At 39.0% G+C, this 18,246-nt stretch overlaps 1 long non-coding RNA gene across 2 annotated transcripts in view; it reads right to left on the bottom strand.

Moving 5' to 3' along the window:
• Window positions 1-515: 515 nt before the first annotated feature.
• LOC128076315 (uncharacterized) overlaps window positions 516-18,246 on the bottom strand; it is a 183,946-nt gene continuing 166,215 nt past the window's right edge. The window contains exons 1-3 of one of the 2 annotated variants that reach the window (XR_008204344.1): window positions 14,268-14,367; window positions 7,987-8,089; window positions 516-2,125 (exon numbers count right to left, since the gene is read on the bottom strand). This is a non-coding gene — a long non-coding RNA (uncharacterized LOC128076315). Of the gene's footprint in view, window positions 2,126-7,986; window positions 8,090-14,267; window positions 14,368-18,246 lie in introns of those variants that run through there. The other variant, XR_008204343.1, reaches the window with a different exon arrangement.

Genomic DNA, 18,246 nt, shown 5'->3' on the forward strand with positions numbered 1-18,246 from the left:
AAGGAAATCATACCTAATAGAAACTTTTCTTTTTGTCTTTTCATAACTTTTTTGCACAGGAAAGAAAGGACTATGAATTACATACAGTTTTGCTCCAGAGTGCATTGCCATTTAAGTCTCAAAACACGGACACTCTCCTAACAGAAGCATCTTCACATAGACAATCTAAGCATAGTACTAGTTATTTGAAGTACTTTATTGACGTGTACATGATCGTGGTCTACTATATCCTTGTTAGCTATTATGGGCCAAAAGAGAGGTAACATTACCTCATGACTGCTGTGCTGCATTAGGTGTAATTCCCCTTGAAATACATGGCAGTCAGACACTTAGATAGGGCTGACCCTGAGTTGATAACAGTGAAGGTTCTCTACAGTCAGTGATTGCATGAGGAGACTCTTGCTTCATGTCAGTGTGCCAAGCCTTGCAGCTTCCCTCATGTGTGGACTTGGGGACAGTAGTACCATTCCAACTTAACATTACAAGAAGGTAAATGACAGATTATTGAAACTTCATAAATCTATTTTCATTTTATTTGTCATATTTCTACCAAAGCCAACTTTGGACAACAACCACAAAGAGCAGAGAGCTGACAATTCTGGTGGATGTACCCCATTGCTGATACAAACCTTTTTTAACCCACACAATTCAGTGTAGGTAAAAAGGATGCAGTCTTCCAGGAAGCTTCTCATCTGCTATTCACTTTCTCCAGAACAAAAGGCTTTCTCTGCATGCATTTTAAACAACGGATGAAACTAAGCTTGAAGATTATGCAAAATGAATGAATAATTAATTGTCCAGGGAGTTATCTGTGTAGTTCCCATCTTTGAGAAATGTTGGCAACTGATGGAGTCCTCAAGTCTGAAAACGCTTCATGAACATGAGTACAGTCTCTGCATGAATATTTATGTCGTATTCCACATCGTATTCATCCAGTAATCCTGCTGTTGCTGAAGCATGCAGCTAGTAGCTCCAAAGCTGATAATTTATGACACATGTGATGACAATACATTTAAAATAATGCACATGATGTGACTGCCTGTAATTTCAATGGAATAATGGGCAATTATACACACACAGCATGTATTAGACTAGCTATAGAAGAGTCATGGGGGTGGATTGCAAATATCGTAAATGAACAATATTCAAAATTTAGCGAGTGCTAATAGAGCCATTAAAGCATAGTTGAAAGAAAAAAAGCCTTCCATACGAAGTGTTTAAATCCATGCAGATCTTGACACATAAGCTTTACTTTTTGTTCAGAAAACACAATAGCATTACCACCCCTGTCACTATGACCTGGTCTCTCTCTTTCTCATCCATGCTCCTGCTGAGCTATCTCACTAATATTCCCCATTCAGGTGTTTTAGCAGCATGCTCATTCATCTGTCCTATCAACTTCTAATGGATGCCTTAAGATAGACCCAGCTTAACAGCAAGCCAAAAAAAAAAAAAAAAAAAAAAATTGCTCCCCATATCTCCTGCACACTCTCCACTATTTTCCAAGACAGGCTTCTTTAAAAAAGCCTCAGGTATGGAAGTGTCTTTTCTAAATATAGAATACCTTTTGTGGCTAGTTGGAAACCTTGTTCTAATGCTAAAGGACATCCCATTCTACTGTGGAAAGTGCATGGCACATTCTGGGTTTATTTCAGTTCCAATAGAGTATATGAAGGGATAGACCTTATGTAGCAGGATAAAGTTGTTCCACTGTCTTTTGCAAGAGGAATGAACTGAAATTCCTAGTACACCTTCAGTGCTGTTTCCTATCTATAAGTGCTATAAAGCAAATGCAGTTAATGAGTAATGGGCTTGAGGTTGCTTTTGTTGAAGACTCAGATGTTCAGAAACTTTCACAGCAATCAATTTAATGACTGCATAAAATGATCTGCAGATCTCACAAGTACTGTCACTGCAAGGTCAGCAATTCAAATGTGTGGTACCACAAAACAAGTTCATGACATCTTGAGGGCTACTCCTATAGTAGAAAAAGCAGATGGTAAAGAAAAAAAATAGCCTTGGGGTTGAGCAGTAGTAGAATATTTGTCATGAAAACAGTGACCAAAAGAGAGAGATCCAAGAAGTGTCTCATCTGACGGTAAATCTTCAGTCTGCATTCACATATCTGTAGATATGTAAAAAATAGCAGAAGAAATGTAAGAGGCAAGAAAAACATCTGTTGATTTATTGTTTGTTTGTACTTTTTTTTTTTTTTTTACATTGTCAAATGCAATCCACGAGGAAACAAAATAACACAGCAGTTCTGATATTCATGGTTATTATGCTGAACCCACTGAAATTCGCTCAGACTTTGGAAATTGATGCAATTTGACAATGAGATGAAGCCTTGGATAGGCCATAAAGTAAGCCAGGCTGGTTCATCTGTTTTCTTCTACCCTCTTTCTTGACTCATTTTTTGTGGAAGACAAAAAGATGCACAGTGTATGTGAGGAATCAAAATTCCAGTACTACTATATATATCCACAGAAATATAGAATTCACATCTCAGTGGACCTTTTGGAAAATGGGAATCAACCCCAGCTGAATTTCTTGAGAATCAGAATTGCAAAATGTGTTCTCCATGAATTGCCTTGTGCTGAAGAATTGGGATGCTCCAGCCGCTATCTTTGAGGGAAGGACAGCCCTTCTGGGGCCTTAGCCACCATCTTAGGTGGTTTTCCCACCAATGCACATGTCCAAAATGCAGATATTTACTTGCAGGTACAACACTTTTTGTGAAGAGGAACTAGTTTTATGTAGCTCATTCACACCTGCAAGGAAGAGATAGACCATTCTGTGATCATTTCAGAAACAGTGTCCCTGAAGATGGTACATTTGGAAATGACATTATTTCCTTCTATTGCACAGCAGCAATTGGCACGCAGTCTACCAGAGATGTTACCTGAGTGATATAAAATATTAACCATTATCCAAGAGGAGAAACAGGCTCTTGCCTATACTGAAAACTACCTCTGCACAATATCTGTAACACTGCATTTAATCTGATTTTTACAGGGGAAAATAAACACCCTCATCTCAACCACACTACTTTTTTAAGAGATTGGTGATTCAGCTAAAGGGTGACTAAGCCACATACAAATTTTCTCTGTCAGTTCATGTGTATAAAAAGATACTTTGCTGGAATGTGTCATCTGAAGATACCGCTCTCTTCTTCGAGTGAATAGGGGTTTTCCAGTCAAATCACATTCCTTTGTTTTATCACTTTAGAAGCATATGCCTGCCAAACTTTTAGCATGTTTCAGGGAGGCATCAGGTCATATAGTTGAGCCACATCAGTGAGACAAGGCAAAATAGATATTGTACGTAATGGCTGGCAGAAATGGCTTACTTTTTATGAACTGATTTTTTCTTCTGAAAAGACAAGCAAATGCATTCAAATGAACAGAAAATCAGAATTGTTGCATATTGGGTGCTAATCTGCAATTCAAAAGATACACGTTAAGACACTTACTGTTTACAAACTGCAGCCTTTGGCAAGTAGAATATTACATCTATGAACTAGAAATAACACTGTCTTCTACAGCAGATCCGGACTGCAAAATGCCCAGTAAATACAGCAAAATGAGGTGAGAAGGCACTTCTCAATATCATGTTAGCAAAGGGAAAGGAAGGAGAAAGATGAAGCAAGATATGATCTTTGAAGTCAAGATGAAGTCAAGACCATGATAACTGTCATGGTTCCTGAACAGCACCCTTGGCTCTTCTATAGGTGCTTTGGAAACTTCTTTCCAGGGACTAAGGCAGAAATTCCGGCTCATTACATTGATCAAGAAAGTTTGGAAAAATCATAGCCCTGGCAGCTCACTCAAGGATTTGCATGACCCTGGAAAACTAGCCTTCATGGAAATTATTGTTGTTGTTGTTTTTAATTTCCTTTACTTCTGATTTCTCTGATGATTTATAAGATTAGATATTCTATTCTTTTGCTACGTCAAGAATAAGGATTACTGAGTTTAGGCCAGCATTTATCCATCTCCATTCACCTTGGTTTTAAATCCCAGCTTGCATCAGCGACAGTTATTACATATTTAATTAGCTATTCTGGTTGATGCATCAGTGACAGTTATTACATATTTAATTAGCTATTCTGGTTGATGCAAAGTTAAAGACAATTCAGTAAATAATCCACCTATTATTTCCATCCACAAAAGTCAATAATGAAAACAATGTCACACACAAGGCAGCATCCATAAATGAATGTGTATATGATAAACTGTAGCTAAATTTGTTTGCATCTATAAAGTATTAAATTACTTCAGAGTGCTACTAAAAAAAGTAATACTATTAGGATTTTTTTTCTTGTAAATTGGCTTTAAAAGCACTTGGTCAGTTTTGTATAATCACAGAGTTATAACTAAAACCCAATAGGCTAGAAATTCAAAGATAGAAAAAAATGCTGAGCAGCATGTGCTTATACTGAACATGCATCAGAATATGACGAGAGATGCTAGCAAACAGGTCTAAATGTTATGCTCAAGCATCATCCTGCTAAGAACCACCACCATAGTTTAGAAGGAGCTGTGATTATTTAAGGAGGTCTCAGGGAAATAAACTCTTATCTGGGCTGGCAATAGCATAAATTAACCAATTAAGGCACCTGTATCAATATAAGCATTCTGAGTCATTGTTTAGTGAGATAATTGAAAGTCTTGGGGGGAAGTAAAGTTGACTGTAAAGATCAAACAGGAAAAGCTCTCCAAGTGTTTGTCTCTTGCTTGTGACAAGTTGCAGCTTAGGGGCCAGTGGATCTGTTAGGAGGCAGATGACATGGAATAAATAGTAAAATTAGGAGCGAAGAATCAGATTGCTATTTTTTCATGTTCATATGATCCTGCAGGTGTTAGATGGGGCCCTGGGCAACACAATCACTAGATACTCTTTTACTAGAGTTTATTTAGCAGCTGACAAACCTGCCTGCGGTGAGGGAGTTTGAACTCGATAATCCTTGAGGTCCCTTCCAACCCTAGCTATTCTATCATTTTATGAACATAGAATGGCTTGGGTTGGAAGGGATCTGGGCAGGAACAGCTCCATATACATCAGTTTGCCTAAAGCCCCTTTCAACTCATCCTTGAACATCTCTAGGGATGGGGCATTCACAGCTTCTCTGGGCAGTCTGTGCCAGTGCATCATGCCCCTCTGAGTAAAGAATTTCTTCTTCATATCTGCAAATTTTACAGATGAAAAAAACTATTTTTCCTCATCGCTACACAAGGGGAAATACTGTACATTCTGACAGAAAATAAAGACCTACAAATTCTTTAAATAAAGCCATACTGGAGGAACGTGAAAATCCCTATGTAAAAGCAAAAACAGAAGAATAATCTTCTTCTGTCAGGAGAAAAGGGTGATGAAGAATGTATTCACTTCTTAAAGTCATGCAATGAAGTTAGTGTCTCACCAGATGCTGGCTTCTGCTTTGAATTTTATTTTATTGACCTGAAACTTAAGAAAGTGGTATGACTCTAGGGTAATTGACAGGAGATAGAAAGAAGCGAGATATTGTCATATGTACCCTGAGCTGTTCTATCACCGCAAAATCCTCTAATACATTATTTATATGTATGCAGAACTCTTGTAATTAAATACTATAGATAAATTCATGATGAACACAACCATCGTGTATGTCTGTTCTGGAAAACACTCACCAAAAAAAAAAAATTGCATCACAATAAAAATAATGTATTCTGCTCTTGGCATTTTATACAGTGTAGGGTAAACTATGCACTACATTGCCACTTGCAGCAACAAAGGCAACAACAGCAGCATGTGATTACGACTCTGGAATCTCTCTCTTTTATCTGAGATTGCTTTCTGAAATCAAATTCAGGCAGAGAGGAAAGGAGAAGCAAACAAGTTTACCCCAGCTCTTCAAAAGTAAATAATCAAGAAAACTACTTGAGGAACATTAAGTGAAGCACCAGATTCTTCAAATAATATGATAATTGAAACATGGGTGTTGAATATCCAATTATCTGCAGATCAGTCTTCTCCTGGAGACTGTAAAGGGCACAAAAAGGTAAGCCTGCACCAAAAGATACAGCAGTGAGAAAGAGTCAGACTATGAACTGAAGGATAAAACTATCTCAACTTAAAATTTGTCATCAGCTATGTTGAACAGGCAGAACTCTCAACTATGTGACAAATGGCACTGCTATTCATAGATCAGCCATAAAATAGGTTGCCACGGTATAAATTGTTACCAATACTGCCCCAGGGACTGAGACATTATGCATTCAGCTGCAGAGAATCACTGAGGTATTCTCAAGTGGAAATTACAGGTAATACAGTAAGAACTATATCATCATTACATGTAAAGTAACCTTTATGGTTCAATGCAAAAAAATGAAAATCTAGGGTTTTGGCATGTCTGCTCATACTAGGACTTGCAATGCAGACAATGAGAAACCTTTTATTTGTTTCTGTAATGCACAAGTATTTTGTTTTGACATTAGACCTGGGGAGCAGGCTCATCCAAATGTTTCACGTCAGCCCTCGATTAGCACAGCTCTACAGAAAGTGTGTACCTTTAGCCCATTTGTAACCCCCCCATTGTCTTTTCCAATATACTTAAAAAAGGGCACAGGTTCACAGCAAATGAGTACAGTAATGCTGGATGCATATCAATATGTGAATAATTCCCTTCTGGCTTCTTTGTACAGCTTCACGGAAAATCCTGGCATCAGGCCAAACCAACTGCAAAAGTCAAGCTTTTTCCCTCAGCATTTTAACGAAGTGTACATAATACATCTTTAAGTACATTAGTGTTATAACAGGTTTCAACTGATCCATCTTGGGAAAGCAAATGAGAACTCAAAACAAATCCTGTTTTCAATTTCCCCTGAGCAGCAGAGTGATTGAAATACACTCTCACCACAGGAAACAAACAAATTAAAAAAAAAAAAAAAAAAAGCAGGTTTGTATTTAAATTCAAGGCTAGAGGAGCTATTTATTAGAGAGGGTGAAACAACACATTTAGAAATGGTACAAGGCAAATATGACCTCCCCAAGAAGATGTCTTCCTCTGCAGTCAGATACTCTCCGGCATTTATAAGGTAAAACTCACCTCAGAGTAATGCAACAGCTGCCAAAGATACTAATGTGGAGAGATTCAGAACAGCTGAATAGCAATGTACCATAAGTATACCTATATGTGAAGGGACAGGTGTATAGGTGAAGATGAGAACAGGTATCACTCACAGGGCTAAATGGCACAATATTATCTAATTAACATAGATTGTAACTTCAAATTGAATTGTAAGAAGGGGTAGGAAGAAGCCTGGGAAATTTCTTACAGAAAGTTCCAGACATCAAATTAGTAATAAATACATGAAACATTTTAAAGTGGAGGAGACCTTAACTTTATTGCATGTACGTCCTATAAACAGGATTATACACAGCTTCTGAAGCAGCTACTTCCAGATTTATCTGAGGCAACTGTCTTTTCAAAAATGGAAACAAGCCAGTCATACTTGAAAGTCTAGCAATTCCTCAAAATATTTAAGTAATAATACTGATACCTGGCAAGGAAATTTAGATGTGCTGGATGAGAGGAAGCAATGTAATAATGGTAACTAATTTAAGCTCAGTTTTTTTGTACATATTTATTTGCAAAGTATAAAACATAGTCTATGATTTGACAGAGTTGAGATCAAAACCCTAAAGGCAAATTTCTGTTTTGGTGGACGTGCTTGGCTAGTGTAAACTAAAGTGTTACTAATTTTGCTAAAAAATCAAGTCTGTTAATTTTGTAAGGCCTGATAGTAGAATTGACACTAAGTAACTAAAATATATCACATTTTTGTTGTTGTTTTGTATCATTGTTTCAAATGTGAGTATGCCATGAGGTTTAACCTGGCAGCAGCATCATACCATACTATGAAGGCAGAAAAGAAAAAGCAACAAAAACCTCTGTCCCTGCTGAACTCAGGACAGTGTGGGGTTTGTCACGTCAGTAATACTCACCATTAGTGGCATAGAATCTATATGCTTAGGAAGATGGCATGGTTATTTCACCAGGTTAATTAAGATTATCTTGAAAGAAAGCAAAGGATTCCTTTGTCTCCAGCTACAAAGGACAAAAGGAGCAAAAGAGAAATAAGACCATTTTCCATTAAAACAGAAAATAGCTATGTGTGGTATCATATTTGGGAAAAAAAAAATAAATAAACTGAAAAGAGGCAAAGTGAAATCAGAGAAAAGGAAAGTATTTCCTTGGTCCTTAGGAGAATAACAAATGGTTTGTTAATTGGCATGTACTTAAAAGGCTGGTTCTAATCAGGGTAAATGGGCTTGTTTTTCCAACACTGGGTTTCACATCAAAACAATAACAACTGAAAAAATCTCTACCGAAGAAAGCAAGAGGAAGTGGGTTGTCACCAGCTGTTCACAGACAGATCCTACAACAAATGTGTAGCAGCAGATGCCATCTGAAGTGTGAGGAATGTAAATGCATGAGTCACTATGTAAGCTTAGGTGGGGGACAAGATCTTAGGGGAGAAGTTTTTTATGGGTGTAACCACTTCTCTGCTAGCTTTGTACTTTGTATACACAATATATTTTTTGAAAGATGGTGTACTTAGCTCTGTTAAAGAGCCACAAGCACCAAGGTAAGTATCTTGTACAGATGCTGCTGTGCTTTGTGTCTCTCACATGAAAAGGGTGATGATCTGGCATCACTGCCTCTCCAGCACAGAAGGTAGCTTAAAATGTTTCCCTCTTTCCCTTCCCCTTTTAGTTCATAATAGTAATGTTTGTTAAAAGGCTAATTTTAAAAATCTCCAACATTTTAGTGTTTGGCTTTCCAGAGCAGTTCTGCTGGGACACTGGGGAAAAAATAGAAAATTGGTGTTGTGGCATAAATAAGAGGGGAAATGCTCTGCGTTCTCTAAGTGCCCTCTATGTCTCTGACTGATGACCCTCAGAATCCCATCTCAAGTGGAGCTCCCCTGGGAACATGGTGGGGAGTTAAATCCTTGTAACATTGGTGGATCTTGAGGTTCAGGTGACATTAGGATGCTCTCCAGAAGACTTCAGTAAAATTCTTCTTCTCAAAAAGAAATAGAAAGAGATGGAAGGAGGTGTCCTAAACTCACCTTCTGACTTAACTGTCCCAGCTGTATCTACCTAGGCATTTTCTTGCTCCTATCATTATGAAATACACAGTGATTCATGCAATTCCATAATCTTATAAAAAAACAGGTCATGAAGAATTATCACATTTTCATCTGTTCTGCCAGAAAATTTTCCTCTAGGTTTTTCCCAGCAACACCAGAATCTCATATATAGAGAAAAAAACTTACTAGCAACAGTTTGTGAGGAGGTGGATCTACATTTTGAATTCATCTTAATTTCTGATGCTACCATGTTCCACCACAACAGACCCTTAAAATCCCCTCCTGATGGTCCCTCCCGGATGTGGCTATCCCTGTTTTCCCACTGAATTCATATTGCATAATAAATCACAAGCGAGACATCAATCTAGTTGAACTTTATTTTTGCACAATAAAAATTAACATGGGGATGAATGCAGTGGGAAAACTGTTATGTTCTGAGTCAGGCAGGATTAGGAACTTTGGGTACAGACCAGTACTCCTCCAGACCCTCTAGCAGCCTGCAATCCTGCATGTCCATTTAAAACTTACATTGCATAAACCCAGGGATCTGTCAGTGCCCAGAGAAAAGAATAAAAGACTATACCTTCCATGGAGATCATCTATCTGCAAAGATTCTCTTTAAGAAACAACAACAGTAAAAGACACATTTCCACCCAATCCCAGGAAGAAAGATTGAGGACTGAGCCTTGCTACGTCTCGTCACAGAGTACATGTAGAGGCTGAGTGGTAATGAGTCCTTCTTTTGTACCTAGACAAGTTAAGCCAGAAAAGAATGAAGTGATCTTCTACTGCCCTTCATCTCTCACTTGTCAGGCATGCCACTGAAAGGAACTTATAGTGGCACTGTACGTGATTCAAGACAGGCTTTTCCCCTCCGGGTGCATGACATTTTGGCTGCACCACAGGTGTTGTCAGCAATTAAGGTCCCACCATGGGTTGGGGATAAGGAGAGCCTGGTGGCACCCACACTTGTTCCTCGGACATGTGAGGTGACGACAGCTTGCAACATGTTGTTCTTCAGTGATGAAACAAGGCTACAGAACAGTTATTTCATTTTTAAGAGAGGGGAAATCCAGCCTGTCTTGTTTTTGTTACAAATTTCATATGTGAGCTGATGCAATTGGCACATTAGTTCAGAATCAACCTAGCAGAAAAACTCTCATTTTCTCGCCCTTTCTGCTTTATTCATCACCTGGATTTACCAAAGCTTTTTTGCTGTTGTAGTTGCTGTTTTTTTTCCCTCTAACTAGATCCAGTTTTGTTTAGTTTCTAAATTCTGAAACATTCATAGCCCAAGGTTGCAAAAGCAATGAATATTTATAATCCCGTCTTCCCAGCACACTCAGAGGTGTCTCACAGCATGATTTCACATTAGAAATATCCCACCTGTGGGGATCATTGAAAAAAACACAGATTACAAGTCTGTACAACACAGAACAAGGTCAGTACCCAAATTATGGGAATTATCACATTAAAAGAGGTTGCATATCTGATGATGCACAGCACCAAAACTGATTTATAGGTACTGTACTAACATGACTCTTTCCTGTAGAGATAGTTTCAACTATTAAGAATGGTATTATTGCCCAGTTCTAGTTCTGAAGCTTTTCACAAATGAGCTGCAAACTGCACAGTGTATTTCTTTCTCCATTTTCAAAGTTATCTCATATCTCCAAAAACAAGGAGCAAAAAAGGGATTCCCTCCTTGCTTCAGAACACTGGAAAATACTACAGTTTAAAAACACAAATTACAATGCACAGGCAGGACTCCAATGACAAGAGCTGCTTAAAACACGCTGCAGTTGAAACAGTGACATTATAGGGATCTTCTGCTTCACTGCAAATATTTTTTGTCTATACTGACTTCACACTTAAAAAAACCAGTCCCTACCCCACAGAAACACAAGTAAAGCTTATTAACTAAAATGATTCTCTTTGCATTAGCATAAGGTAGGCAAATATGTTTGTTTCCATTTTGGAGACAAGAGACAAAGGTTAAATAGAAGCTATTGATTTTAATGCATAGAGATATCATATATCGTCCATCTTCTTGCCCATTCCTATTTTCTCCAAACTTAGGGTAAACTATTAAATTGATGTGTGCCCTGTAAATCCCATAAGCTATTAATGTAGTTCCCTCAGTTAGAAGACAGATTAATGACCTGAAACTCCTGTAGAATATTTGCTACTCCAGTGCAAATTAATGTCATATTTTATCCTCATTTTCTATCTCCATCCAAAATTTTCTTCTGCAAGGAATTCCAGAAAGAATAGAATGCCAAAATGCCAAAGATCTAAATCTGATCTTAAAGACACAAAATTTAAATTTCTACATTTCCCTTTTTATACTTCTGTCTGAGCCTTACAAGGAACTTCTTGGCTGAAAGCTAGCCTTAGCAACCGTCTGAGAATGAAAGAATGGAGCTTTGACTACTCAAGGTGGAAGCCGTAATACCACCTTGATCAGTCTGGAAGCATGGTTTATCTTCACTTCCTCTCATGGCTCCTTACAGCTGATAAACATCAGGAAAAGGGAAGAGGGGGTGCACAGCCACCAAAGACCCTCATCAAAAACTCCTGAATCTTCTAGATACAAGTGGAGTGCCACTCCAAAGGGCAGGCTTGGACTAACTAGACTATGTAACAGTGAACACATATGTTTACCTTTGTCAACTCACCACTCAGAGATCAAAACCCCAGACTCAAGACAAAACTGGATCCAGGAGTGGTGAAATACATCTACCTCTAAATCATTTCTCTCTCCCTCTCTCTCTCAATCTCCTTCCTCTCAATCTTTGTTTACTCATTTTTCTTTACTAGTGTTGCCTGAATTTGCTTTAAAGTAGTTGACAAGGAAATAACACCTATGCCAAATACCATTACCCATGATGGTATTAATTGTTAGAAAATTGCCTATTTTTGTCTCAAAGTAGTTGATTATCTGTAGTAAGAAAGCTCAGTAAATTGTCTTGTATTGTTCCTCTGAGTCATGGTCTGACTCCATTGCCCCAGTGACCTCTGGAGAGCAAGGAGTGCTCTATCCAGTGAGATTTCAAAGATTCACGTTTCTCACAATCCACTGAGTGGGACGAGACAACTTCCTTCATGCATTTTTTTAATGCTAAGGAAAAATAAGTATTTAATTATTCAGTTGTATTTAGGAGGGTTTTTTAAATACTATTAACATTTTTTAAATGTTTTGTGTTTTTCAGGACTTCATTCTCCTCCATATGCCCAGCTTGGGTTGGGTCTAAATGCAAATATCTTCCATTTCATTCAGGTTGAAGTTTTCTGTTTTAAGGCAGGTTGCCTTAAGTTTCTTAGGTATTGTATGCAAGCCTACAAGTCATTTTTGTCCAGTGACCTTTTTTAACATTATGCCTAAGACACACATTTAGTTAAAGAAAACATCAGTCAAGCCTCCTTTCTGTGGGAATAAACACTTGAGCTAGTACCTCAGAAAGCTACAGCAGTCTATCAGATTTTCTGTTGGTGTTTTTTAGAGGAAAGAAAGAAAGGAGTAGAAGGGGAAAAGATAAATCTGCTTTCTCTCACTGTTTCTTCTTGCCAGCATTAAACAGCAAAAAAGAGGTTGAAACTTCAAAATTTCAGAAAGAAATTATTTCCTTCTACACTTCAGTCCCTTGTTGTCTTTTTTTTTCAATTTTTTTAAAGTAAAAATATTTTGAAGACACAGAAAACAAACAACAGTTTGAAACAAAAGTTCTGCTCTATATTTGCTATTTATTTAGGAAGGAAAGATAAGCAACTTATTGCTGAATTTGGATGTTTTGGCACAATAATTAGGTACCAAATTGCAGGCAAATCACAAGTTGAACACTGGAGACAGACCTTGCAGAGACAGCTAGACAGCAAGACAGCAAGCATCCACATTCACCCTCATCCCCTCAACCAAGCTGCCTTTAAAACCTCGCTATCTGTTATTGCAGATTTGGCCAAAAATACTTTTGGGGAGCACATTTTGGACTCTCACCATACTCTGGATCAAAAACATCTTTGGTATCCAATCTATTTGTGCCAAATTTATCCCTGCTTTTTCTTACACCTCAAAGGAGGCTGTGGTGAAGTGGGTGTTGGCCTCTTCTCCCAGGTTACAGCAATAGGACAAGAGGGAATGGTCTCCAGTTGGGTTAGTGGACACAGTGGTGATGGGTTGTTGGTGGTTGGACTAGATGATCTTAGTTATCTTTTCCAACCTTAATGATTCTATGGTTCCATGTTTCTCTCCTCTCCTGCCACCCCATTTTCCATCTCTGCTTTTTATCATCGTTCTTCAAAGAAGCTGATGAGCTTCATGGCCCACTCTCTCTTCTACTATATGGTCTCTTCCCTGTTCTTATTCTGCAGACTGTCCTTTCTGTCTACAAATCAACCTGCCATGTCTTCCTATTCAACAAAGTTCTGTGGGTTTTCTCATTTCTCCCACAACATTTTCTCAGTGGCCGTCCGAATGCTGCCATTTGTGCAGCTGTGTCACTAGTCCTTCTCCCTTCCAGTCTGTGATGGTAAGTTGGCCAACTATTACAGCATGGCTCAAGGTTTACATAACTTAACAAACCATGAGAAATTTCCAGATAAGGGAGAAAAAAAGAGGGAGAAGCTGACAAGAATTAATAATAATGCTGTGAAGAAGGACCAAATTTCACAGATGGCTAATGGACAGTGAAGTGAAATTGGCTAGATCTCACTGATAATGGAGGGGAAAACTGGACATATTTTGAGGAATGTATCCTATCTAGGTCAATAGGGATTGGAAACCATAATTGGTGAGATGTACTCAACAACTCTAACAGAAGCACAAGATTTGGGTAAAGGGGTAGCAAAAAATAGGGCCAGTGGGGAAAAATCAAGGGTGACTTCTGACTTAAAAGAATACAAGAGTGGAGAAAGAGAGGTGCTCAAAACAGATGGGAGGAGAAAAGCATGGTAAATGAAGAGGAAGAGGACAAGAGGTAGGGGACAATTGAGTATAAACATATTGCTGGCAGCATGCTCAAGACTTGCACCTGACCATCACAATCAGCCCTATATTCTCATTAAATTCTATTCCTAACTTTTTTTTCTGGGTAAGGATTTGGCTTTGCCTAAAACAGGAATTGTTGCACAGACCTTTTGTGTGAGAAATAGCTGCAGTCAAGCATCTGATCTTAGATGATATATTGCACACAGCTTCTGCATCCAGTTGTCCTTGTTTGCTTCATTTTTTCCTTTGAAGTTAGAAAAGAGAGATAAAAGAGTATGGGAGCAAGAGAGGTAGCAGTGTGGGGAACATGAAAAATTTCAGAACAACAAACTCCCCCATAAAATTCCATCCAGGCGCTGCTGTTTACTGTTATTAGTTCATTGCTGCCCAGGTTGCTAAGCTTTTTGGCAAAGAAAATCAGAACATACTGGACTCCACTCTGCTGTAGCCAGCATGCTTCCAGTACCCAAAGAAACTAGCTTAATGCCAGCTTGAGTATCTCTGCACTGCAGCACTTCCATACTCTCTTTCAACAAGGAAGACAACTACACCTCCACTCAAAGCTTCCTCTTGCTTTGTTCCAGAGGTAACACTGCCAGTAGTAGCACTTGCAGAAATAATCTTAAGAACCAAAACAAAACAAAAATAAATTTGCAGCAGCATTACCCCGAAGATCTCAATAACTGTACGTGTAATAATCTCAATAAATTAGATCACTTGAAGACCTAGTATAAGCTTTCACAAAACCCATGGAGACTGAAGGTATCCTACATGTGGCAAGGGAAGAAAGGAAAATAACTAAACCAAAACACAGAGAAAAACAAATACAAACTTTAAGGATCAAACTTGATTGAATAATTGTCTGATACCACACGTGACATGCTGTGGCACAGTTTCTCTGATGTGTCAAACTCACAGACAACTTGCTGGTTTAGGTGTTACTAGTCTGCTGCAATCCTGCATGTCTTAATTCTGACCTTCTCAAGTAAAAATGAAGTCACAACTTTAAAATAAGGCGTAGATGCCCATGGATCTCACCTGCCTTTCCAATACAGCCTTCCTAAATAATCAGGTCCTATTTAGCCAGTACTGTTCTCTTGAAACCTGGGCTGATAGGAAACATAAATTATTACCACTACATACATAACAACTGGCAAATTTTACCCAGTGGCATGCTACTGTGCACATTTCCATTGATCTGATGGGGAAAGACGAGTGGCATTGGCTTCCATGAGTGACAAGAGCCTTCCTTCAGCCTTTTCCTTGAACTGTGCAGAATCATCATGAAGATTTATCCACACTCAAGAAGTCAGATCAGAGGAGAACCAGGACCTGGGCCCTCTCATAATTTTACAACTTCTTTTGTCTGTAACCTGTGAAATAGATGCTGTTTTTCCATGGTTAACAATTATTTCAGCACAAGAAGATGACAACAAGGGGATTCTGGGCTCTTGCTCAAAAGCGATACCACTGCTCTCAGTTTGTCAACCAGCCAGGGACAAGCAGTTTGTTATGCAAGTATTATCATTTTACTGAGCAGATCCCCAGTGTCACACTACAGCTGGCAAAGAGCAGAAACAGAAGTAGTTCCATTAAAAGCCTTCTCTGTGCACCAGCCTTCAGATGGGACACACATCCCACATTCAAAATCTTCATTTTGCCTTCCCAACATCCCCCTTTGCCACCACAACGTATAGACTTAGAAATTTTGAAGGATTTCAGCTTCCTGAAAAATCATTTAACAGTCACACAGAGCTCTCTTTTCTGAAACGTCACACTGAAGATTGATTTGAAATTGTAATGGAGTGCGACCTCAGCAGAGAAAAGGGAGAAAAGAAACTTAATTAAAGTGCAGCCCATCTGGAACTTGAAAATTCTTCAACTGAGGGAATTTATCTGACCCTACCTTTTCCCATATATGTTGAAAAATAGAAACTGCTGTAGATTTAATTAAAGAATTGACTTAGTTCTTAGTTGATACCCTTTACATGATTAAATAATATTCAGTCAAAATGGAAGGCCTTGACTGCCATCTAAAAAAAATGTTTTTCCCCATTATATCAATCTATGATATTGGTGGATTTTTTGTCTTTTTTTTTAATGGTAGCAGTATCTGGGAAAATCTGGGGAACATGTTATTGGATCACTGTCCTTGTTCTGTTGATTCAAAGGCTCAATTTTTTCTTGCCACATTTTCCTCAATAAATTTTTGTTGTTCCTCAATGACAAATTTGAAGATATTTAGGGACAAATACTGAGATATATACAAATTTATCCCTTTGCCAGATCCTATAAGTGAGTCTCCTTCACCTGTTAGGAGCCACAAGGCAAGCAGTCTGTTCATGGTTCCACTTCAAACTACCAGTTTACATCTTCTCCAGGGTTTCCTAATCTTCACCTACAAAATCCAATCTCAGGAAATCAAATACTCTTGAAAATACCTTAAAAATTTTTGAACACGTCTACTCTCACAACTATCTCTCAGCACAACACTTCATAGGCCTTTTGTTGCTGAGAGTAGTAGTTTCTATACTAGCTTTGTTCTGGTCCAGTGCCACGTGATGAATAAATAATGCAGGGATAGATAACTCAATCTACAGTTGTTCTGACAGCAACGTAGAGTGGCCCAAGCAAATCTCAGGCTCAAACAGCATGGATCTGGGTCTGGTGGGCTTTATTCATTCATATACAGTGCCACACCAGCAGGACCATGCTGTTTGCAGAAGCTGTTTGCAGAGTTGGATGGAGCTGGGCTGGCACCTGGCCCAGGCTAATGAGCTGAACCAAACATTAGCAGATTTTGTGCTGCTGTCTGCACAGCCCTTGTATTCCCTTGCGCACAAAGAAGCCCAAGGCAGAAGCATCCAGAAATCCCCGTGCCATCTTAAGTCAGTCATGGGATTTCCTACAAGCTCTGACAAGGTGTAATCCTTCTAAGAATAAGCTCTCTGCAGAAAGTTTCCTAGTGGGCTTACCAGCCTGGGCACATATCCAGACCTGAACTTTCTGGGTGCATCCATGTGGTACCACTCCCATGCTAGTAAGTTCTGCTGAGGCACAGGGGGATTCAGTAGGACCTACAGAGCCCACTCAGCTCCAACTGCTGCTCTCACACCACATAAAGACATAGCAGGCCCCCAGTACCCTGACCCATACACCCAAAATACCACATCTTGGCTCAGTGTCAGTGGAGGTTGTAGGGAGTTGCTGCTGTCACATAATTCTGGGCAGTGCTGGCCTCTAACAAGCTCCAGTCCATACTGCAGGAATTCCCCTTGCTGACTGGCATCAGAGTTAACAATATGGCACTGATTTTCTGCCGAAAATAGAATACAATGTTCAGTTTTAGTCGTCTGAACGTTCACCCTATAGCTTCCTGTGCTGATGAATTAGATTGGCTTTTGCAAATTGAAAATAAATCCCTCTGGCCTAATTGCAAAGTCAAATGCACAAGTCAAAGCCAGTGCCCTGCCCGCCTGCCTCAGTTGACAAGGAAATTTGTTAAATGACTGCATTATGCACTTACAGGGGGCCTTCAGCTACTGGAGCACAGCAGAGAGGAGAAACTTTTTGCATTTCTACCTTCATCACTTCCTTCAACCCATACACATATCTGTTTCTTACCGTAGTCTCCAGTAGTGCAACGTAAACCAGGAATACAATCACTGAGCCTGCTATACCAACAGACAAAATCCCACTGTCTTTAAAACACATGCATTAAGAAAACTGTAGTTAGGGTGAATGCTTTAGCAATGAGGGGCCCGTGTTCACCTAGAGAAGCAAATGATATAACAGAATATGTCAGGCTTGGTAGAATGGGATAAACGTAACAAAAGCCTTGTATGCACCAGTTACCTGGGAGCCTGCAGGGTTTCTGTCTAATTACCATCTTTCCACGCGTACGATCTGTAACCCAGGCAACTCCAATCTTTCTGAAGGTGACAGGATGTGAAAATAAAGTCCCACTACCTGCAGCCTGAGATAACATCAGAGAAAATATCTGAGGGGTAAGCAGGGAGAAGTTCTGGTAGGAGGAAGATGAGGAGAAGTTGAGAAGGCTCCAGAGGATTAGCCAGGAAATGGTTGAAAGAAAGTCACTCTCTATTACACAGCTGCTCTGTTACA

Source organism: Tympanuchus pallidicinctus, unplaced genomic scaffold (assembly GCF_026119805.1).
Source record: "Tympanuchus pallidicinctus isolate F22 unplaced genomic scaffold, pur_lepc_1.0 scaffold14, whole genome shotgun sequence".
In the NCBI taxonomy this organism is placed as follows: Eukaryota; Metazoa; Chordata; class Aves; order Galliformes; family Phasianidae; genus Tympanuchus; species Tympanuchus pallidicinctus.